Genomic DNA, 8,887 nt, shown 5'->3' with positions numbered 1-8,887 from the left:
TTCGGTGAACTGTTTGGTTAACGTTTGTTTATTAAGTTAAATAAACGAGTTTGAAAAAAATTTATGTTTGTTTAATAAACTAACGAACACGAACAGAGGTGTGGTCGGTTGGTTTATGTTCACAAACAAGCTCGTTTATTAACTCGCTCGTTTATGTTCATGAACAAGCTTGTTTAATTTTCTTACATTTTAAATATTAATGAATGTACATATTAAATTGAATATATGATAACATTTAGAGTTTAAACTATGAATCTTAAAGAGTTTAAGCATCAATTGTATAGTTTTACCATAATTAAAACACCAAATTCTCTTTTCTTCTCTCTTTTCCCTTCCAGCCCACCGTTCGTCTCTAACACTTTGTTTTCTCAATTTTTTTCACGAGATTTATCAAACCTTAGTTCATCTTCTGTGAGGCCGTGTTTTACACCGTCGATTTCTTTGTGCTCCTTGCCTTATCCAGATCATAACGGTAGTAAGAAATTACCGCTCGCCGTCTGTTTGAGCAGAGTTCAGAATCTTTATGAAACAAGAACAGGTTTATTTATTTACATGCAATCTTGTTAAAGTTTCATGATTCATGGTACTAAGTACTAAAAGATGTGGGCATTGTTTGTAAGATGTTTATCTTTATAGGGATGTTTCTAATCTTCAGAAAAGTTACGGTATAGTTATAGAAATAGTTTGAACCTGGTATCATGTGCTCACCTTTACTCTTCTGTCAAACCTATGTTTGTAAAGATGTTTTATCTTTGTATGAACGATGTTTGTAAGAACGTTTTTGTATGAACGTCACTAATCTTCAGATTACTTATCGACCTCTTTAGATATGGTGTTTTTCTTTGTAGCCTTTTAATGCTATGGACTGCATTTACTTGCATCATGTTTATAAGAAATTAAGAATCTAACATTTTATGGGAATCCTCCACAACTACTTATTTTTCCTCATCATAATTTTCTTCATCCTCGTCTAACTTTCTGCCCAGCCGATTGCAAGACTGATACATATCACCACATAAATCTTTTTATTCTGGGGGAATAGTTGCCATCCATTTCTTTTCATGGGATTTGTTAACCCTCTTTCGATAGTTGGTTTGTGTGTGTGGTGATTACCTAAGAATTTTACTAGTTTGATATTTTTGTGTGCTTGCTTCTAGTTGAGGGTGATGTATCTTGGGTTTTCTGCTGCTGCATATTTTTTCGTTCTGTTGATTTGGTTGGGATTGACCTATTTGTTACAACAGTCTATTCTGTTCAATTTGGTTGTTCTATTTTATTTTCAAGTATGTTTTAAAATGTGATATGCCGGTATATGTTTTAATATGAAAAATGTTTATGGATGTTTCTAAATAATGCTAGTATGTTTTAAGATTGTATTTTGTTATTGTGGATGCTATATAAGTTTTATAGATGATTTTGTTTAATTTTTTCTTTTCTATTTGTTTGGTAACATTTTCGAACATGTTCGCGAACGCTAAACGAACATGTTTACGAGTTATACGAACGCTAAACGAACATGTTACGAACGTTATACGAACGCTAAACGAACATGTTTACGAACTTTAAACGAACGCTAAACGAACATATTCACGAACGTCGAATGAATGCTAAAGAACATGTTCGTGAACATTTAAACGAACATTAAACAAACATGTTCGCGAAAATTAAATGAACGAACATGAACACCTTTAAAAATAAATAAACGAACAAAACGTGATATTAAAAATTAAACGAACAAGAACCGAACACAAATAGGTTTAAGAATAAACAAACGAATTCAAACTCGCTTCATTTACAGTTAGCCAACATATAAAAACACCAAAATCAGTGAGTTCAATGAATACCATTTTAAGACTTGGTCACAAGTAATGTACTTGAAAGAAATAACAGACAATTTATGAAGCCTGAACTCGATGTAACATAAAAGGTTGCAAATGTTATGATTCGATGCAATTTCCATGTTCATGGACTCAACCTAAGATACTAGAATAGAATGCAAATGCTTACATTCGATGCATGTTCATGGCCTTGACTTGAGATACAAGAAAATATTACAAAAATGTTATGATTCGAATACTAAACTTAAAAGGAAGTGTGGTCTGCATGAACCATTGATCCCAGATTCATTTTCATGTTCTTGTTATCCTAAAGAGTTACAGTTTAAAAATCTTTTCAAGTAGTTTGATCAAACAAAGAACAACCTTAAACAAAAAGGAAAATTAAAGTAGTAATTATCACAGTAACACTCTCCAACTCTCTTGCTTGATATTAAAATTATTTCTAAGGTGTTATAGAGGTTGGAAAATATGAATTTCTTTCCTCACCCTTTTCTTGGCAACCAAATAGCCAAATTCCAAGGAGTAAAACAAAGGTTTCGATATATTTAAAAAGAAACAGGGAATCACTAAATAAATAAACACAAGAACGTATGAACTTATAAAAAACATATAATAACATTATAATCATTAACTTGACAATAAAAAACAAGTAAATCCCAAGTTGAAATTGAAAAGAAAAAGGGTAAAGCAGAACTGGAAGCAAAGTACCCAAACAGAAGGTCTTGACGTACTCAGCATAAACTTCACCACAATAATCGTAAGTTTCGTTCAAGAGATTCCAATCAGCGAACCCATCGAGTTTTTCATATCTTTTCTCCAAAGCCAGAGCTCTTTTCCCCTTTTGTTGTTTAACCAAAGCAGCTTGATCTAAAACCACATCATAATCTTTCTCTTCTAAAGATCTGGCTAGATTGGCCGCTGCACATGAAGTAGCTGAAACCCTTTTGAAACACTTCTTCGGCTTCTTCCCTTTCCTGGGTATCAAATTGAGCTTATTTTTATAATATGTCATCATCAATTCTCTCAAATGTTTCTGTGGGCACCATTCCTTCATGTACATTTGTTGATTTCAAGTCACATCTTCGAAAACACAAGATATTGAAAGAAGTTTTAAAACTCTGCGGAGCATGAGTTTATGAGAAAAAAGAAAAAGAAAAATTGTCAAAAAAAAAAACAAAATATAAACTCAACTGAAACAAAAAGATGCCGATACTAATGTCACAAGCGAAATTGGAAAAGTGAGAACTCAAGATTGAAGAAAATAGAGTAGTTTAGGGTTGAAGGATATGGAAAAATGTTTTACCAAAAATGAGAGTAAAATATTTTATGAGAACAGTGAAGGTAAAAGTTTTGACTTGAAAAACAAAATACGTTGACCGCACATTTTACTCTTACCAAACACCATAAAATAAGAAAACAAATTCCTGAAATTTATGTTACTCGTATCCAACAGACCCTAAGTTGCTAAAAAAGATGTTTTTATCCTCATTTGACAATCTAACTTTATATGAAATATGCTAATATTTACAACAAATGGATAACCTGGAAACACATCTTGGCGACATTTCTTCCACTAGGACAAGAAAAAACCATCATCAACAAATCAATTACTTCGTTAAAATCACTAAACAGAAACAAGTTACGGCACGGATAAACAAATGCCTTCCTCCCCGGACCTTACATTATCTAACCTTTTCCACAAGACCACCATCCTGGTTTCTGTTAATCTCGTCGTGTTTTCTTGCATCAACAGCCACAAACAATTTCGATCTTTAACCCGCCCTTCCAAAAAAAAATACGAATACTACAGAGCCTCAAATTTGAACCAACTTCTCAAGATATTCTTCCTCCCGTTTCCGTTTTTCTTCAAGTGCAGCAGCTTCATTCAGCATGTCAGCTGCATCCTTCTGCATGTCTAACTTGGACAGGGCGACAGCCTGCATGTAAAATGCTGTCGACCAGTCGGGGTACACACATTGTGCTTGCATTGCATCTCGAAGGGCTGCATCTGGTTGATCGCACAAAAGATTACAAAGACTTCTGCGCGCATAAACAGTTGGAGAAACATGGTTCCAACATCTATGAACTGCAAAGAAATGGATAAAATTAAGCATTAATGCATAAAAAGCCATCTTTTTCTTTGTGCCAACTATCTATCGTGCTGTCAAAACATGCTCCAATACAAGCAACAAGAGTCTCAGATTTCCCACCCTCTTTTTCTCTACAGGGAAAAAAATCCCCAGGTTCCAATTGATAACTTACAAGAAGCACCATGAAGTAAATTAAAAAGAGCAGCACCAGGCTCTGCGCCCTTTTGGACCATACAAATTCTGTGAATGAATGTAATCTCTTCATCTAAGTAAGAAATGAATATGCATACCTGAGAATAACAATCTATAGCAGTTTTAAAATCTTTGTCACGAAATGCTACATCTCCTCGCTTCCTTGCCCCCAACATATCTCTCATTTGTTGAGTCCACTCTTGAAAGGAGAGCTGAACCAGTCCATATCCAAAGGGATTTAGTACCACGTATAATATACAAACATCTGAAAATCTACATACTTAGGATACAGTTACCTCATTCGTTCCTTCATCATCTTTATAATGCGTCATTACCAAAATTTGATGGATAGCTGTGAGATCCATCCGTGAACAGGCATCACCCATTGGAGACAGGGGTTGTTGAGTAGTAGGAGGCGAAGTAGGAGGCCCATCTTCATGTTTAGGAATTCCCAACATCACATAAGATGGAACCTACAAATAAAGACTAAAGTCCTCAAAGTCTGATAACATACAAATTCTGATATTTCCGTAAGAACAAAAGGGCAAATGCAAACAATATTTCCACATGAATATCCAAAAAGGAAAATTGTGAAAATTTGGGGGAAGTGTGGAGGAAAAAAGATGGGACTCACATTGGGTTTATTTTGCAATGGGGAAAGTGCGGTGACAAGATCTTTGGTCTTTGGCCGCTCCCTTGGTTCATATTGCAAACATTGCGAGGCAAGATCAAAGACGACAGTTGCCTCTTCAGTAGAAAAGTTTCCCTCTAGATGTGAATCCATCAAGAGAAGAATGTTTTTGCCCCTAATCATATCAAGTGCCTGCATAAAATAATATATGAATAATTTTTTTTTGAAAATAATACTACAAAAATTTACAAATAAAGATGTAGAACTAAAGACAGAAAATTCAAGTGGCCACAGAAATAATATTTTTATTCCTTAATTCTTCATGAAAAATCATCATGCATAAATTCGGTGGAGTCATCATAAAAAATCATTCAAAATGTACAATAAAAACAAAGCTAAACATGTGTAGTTATAATTTGACCATCTATGAGAAATTACAGAGCCTTGGTATCTACATATTCAACATTTTGAAACAAAAACCCCATTTTAAATGATCATTCAGTCCCTTAGATCTAATCACCACAAATATGAGCAACTGAAATTGTGGAACCACTTCATTATGTACATACTACATATATTACAGCTTTCCAAAAAACTAAAGAGAGTAAATCGATAATACTTACATGACTTGGAGGAATGCATTTTCCGCTGAGAATATCCAAAAGGACAGTTCCGAAGCTGAATATTACACTTTCGGGAGTAACCCTTCCTAGAACACATGTTAATAATTTAATCCAATCAGAATCAATCAGTCAAGCTAAGAGCAATTCTAAAACAAATAATCCATGGTAAGAGTTCAGTCCTAGAAACTTCAAACTCTAAATAACCAAATTTCACAATAGACATAGTTCACCTATATCTTGCTCAAATTATACAGTTGCACACTTGGAATCCATTGAAGCTTAAGGCATTATGATCTTCTACAAATATCTGAAATGGATGAATCTCTCAAACGCACTCTCAATCCCAAGGAAAAGCTAGAAACTACTGAAAAGAAAACGGCTGTTACCATTTCGAAGATATTCGGGAGGTGTGTACGCAAGATTGGTACTATAACTTTTTCCATCCCTGCTGTTCTTCATGAAGCCAAAACACGACAGTCGTGGATCACCATTCTGCCAAAACCATTAAGAGTGTTTCAATATGCTCTACCAAACAAATACAAATACCTGAATAAAAAGGAGATTTGTAGCAATACCTCATCAAAGAGCACCCTAATCATGGTAAAGTGGACGACCATTACTACTACAATAATCTAAGGCTTCAGCCATGAATAAAGAAGCTCTCAATCGCATAGCCCATTCAATAGTCTGGTTCTCCCCTGCGAAGAAAATAACTGAAATTATATTCAAGCCAAAAATGGAGCACTAAAAGTAAAGAAAAAAAAAAACTGCTTTCACTGGACAATATGCTGTTATTCAAATTATTTGAAAAATAAAACTCAAGATATTATCACGCAGGATCTAACTGATTGAGATGACAGTAAAATTAGTTGGAAACAAATTTAACAAAACACATCAATAAACACCCAACACAGTTCGGCCGGAGAAAGTAATAACTGCACTCAAATTGAATAGAATGAAGATTGTTTCTTGTTCAGAAAACAAAAATGGTAGCAACAACTGGAAATATACAGTGAAATAAATGCTTTGCAAGAGTATCATTGGGCATGTATTCGGCGACAAGCAGTCTCTCGTCGCCATCGCAGCAAAACCCAATCAAATTAACCACTCTCTTGTGTCTCAAGTTTCCAACACCCCGAGCTTCATCCTTTAAGAAGAAACAGAAAAACAATAAGGGTTTCCTAAAATGGAAATAAAAAAATGATTCGAGGATGGGGAGAAAAAGAGGACAGACGGCATATTGTTTGGGATCGGGCCAGGCAGATTTGGTGAATTTTTTTTTGGCGATCCAACGGCAATTACTGTCGTTCTGGAGGCGGCCTTTGTAGACAACATTGGGGGCTTTCTCACCGCCTTCGGAGACAATGAAATCGGAGCTGAAGTTGTTGGTGGCAGCCTTAAGCTCAGCTAGGGAAAACTCTGAGAAATCAGGGAAGGCCGAAGCCGTACCGGCAAGGGAATACTTCCCTCCATTTGAAGGCGAGGAAGGGCCATTATTGGTCTGAGTTACATGGTTGTTTTGGTTATTGTTATTGTTGACGTTGAGGTGGTGGGTGTAATTGGATTTCTGCACCGAGTCGGGCTTCCTGATAAAGGCCGATTAGCAGCAGCCCATAACTCGGGGGGTGAGTTGAGTCAGAAGACTAATTTATAAATTATAACCATAGAAAAAACTCTTCTTCTATGATCTTCAAAGAAAAATGGAAGCGGGGAGGGATAGAAAAGCTTTGGTGTGGGGGAAGTAAGGGTAGACGACGTCGACTCAGTGATTGAGAGAGAAAACGAGTTTTCCCCAAATAATGTGTGAAAGAAAGAGGGAAAGAGGGGGGGGGGGGCGCAGCAAACAACAGCAGAGCTTTCTCTTTCTCTCTCTGAGTTTGCGTCGTCTTTTTCAGTCCTTCCTTCCTAACTGACAAAGCCTTTTGTCCCTTTTGAATGACAAGTAGTCTGATACTACTATAATAGACTAAATGCCCTATGGCTACTATTGTCCCCAAATTGTCCTCCTCCACTTGGATTTCCTTCATTTGCTTGAAGGGTGTTTTTGTCTTATCCTCTTCTATTTCATATTTAGAAACGTTCTTTACATTTGTAATAATTGTAAGAATTAAATATACAAAATGTGTTAGATGTATTTTTATTTTTCCAGTTTAGTATTTAATATTTTTTTTCATTCCAATTTGATGTTTAACATTTTATTTCGTAATTCAAAATGGATTACGTCGTGATGGACCATTATGTTTGATCGTTAATCAATTAAAAATTCACGTGACATATTTTTTAACATTAAAAAATATCTCTTCTTATTTTTTATCGTCTTCAGTTTGGGTTTCGAACTGCGGGAGGAGGAGGAAGAAGTGTTGAACGACAGCTGCGGTTTAAGGTTTTGGTCAAATAATCATTGCCTCCAATGCCTATGAAATAAACAACATATCTTTTACTATGTGGAATGGTCTTGCATTGACTTCATCAATGCAAGAACCACCCAGTTTGTGCTTCAAAAAATGGCAAACAACCCAATGGCATCATGTTAATGAACCCAAACTTCTTCCCTCATTTCTTGTATATTTCATGAGGTTTTTAAGTGATTTGAGCTAAGAAATTTGAATGAAAAGAGGTGAGAATTTTTAGGTTTATGAAACTTACTTTGAGAGTAGTAGTTAGGTTGCCGATCACCATGGAAACGAACTCTTCATCTGTGACAGTTGAGGTTTTGGTCAAATAATCATTGCCTCCAATGCTATGAAATAAACAACATCGGATAACAATTTCTTGGTCTCTACAACTCCTAGTTCTTTCCTCAGTGATCTCTCAGCTTTCTTGAAGTATTTTATTTATGTTTCCAAGTCTATTACCTGGCGTTTAATGGAATAAATTACTTTGTTTTCTGGAAATCCTTTAATATAATCAAACAAAGAGTAATTGAACGATAAAGAAAGAAAGAAGAAAAAAATGATGAAATAATATAAACATACTAATCCTTGTTGAGTTTCAACTAGAGCACCAGCTCCAGCCGACGTAAAATTTACCCCATATGTAGACTTGGAGTTCCCCAGTTTAAATATGCTAGAATCAACGGTAACCTGACAAACTCAGCTGTAACAAAAGTCGATGAATTCGTAAACTTAATTTAGTTGATTCATACAATCATCTCAAACGAAAGATATTTACCGATAAAATTCGAGATCAAACGACATTCAGAGAATCCACCAGTAGGGTATTCAAAGAAGGTCTCACTGTAAGGCCAGAAGGCGACTTTAAAATCAGGGATGGTGCTGAGATAATTGTTGTTTCAAGAATCAAGAATTGACTTAATGATTGAGATTGAGAGAAGAGGTTACTAAAGAACGATGTGTTACTTCAACACATGACTATCTTGGGAAAAATTCAGTTCCCAACTAGTGACCGCCATTCAAAAGCGATTTGCACAACAACAGCTTCAGGAAAGCAGAAGTGAACGCGAGGAGGAGGAAGATGAAGAGGAAGAGAAAGACTACAACCGCAGTTGTCGTT

General features: G+C 35.5%; 2 pseudogenes; both read right to left on the bottom strand.

The window, feature by feature from the left end:
* Window positions 1-3,259: 3,259 nt before the first annotated feature.
* On the bottom strand, window positions 3,260-7,276 carry LOC120215506 (annotated as a pseudogene).
* A 512-nt stretch (window positions 7,277-7,788) lies between these two features.
* Window positions 7,789-8,666, bottom strand: LOC120215497 (annotated as a pseudogene).
* Window positions 8,667-8,887: the final 221 nt, after the last annotated feature.

The sequence above is a fragment of the Hibiscus syriacus genome, unplaced genomic scaffold (genome assembly GCF_006381635.1).
Source record: "Hibiscus syriacus cultivar Baekdansim isolate YM2019G1 unplaced genomic scaffold, ASM638163v2 tig00110122_pilon, whole genome shotgun sequence".
NCBI lineage: Eukaryota > Viridiplantae > Streptophyta > Magnoliopsida > Malvales > Malvaceae > Hibiscus > Hibiscus syriacus.
This window is presented reverse-complemented; position numbering and strand designations above follow the sequence as displayed.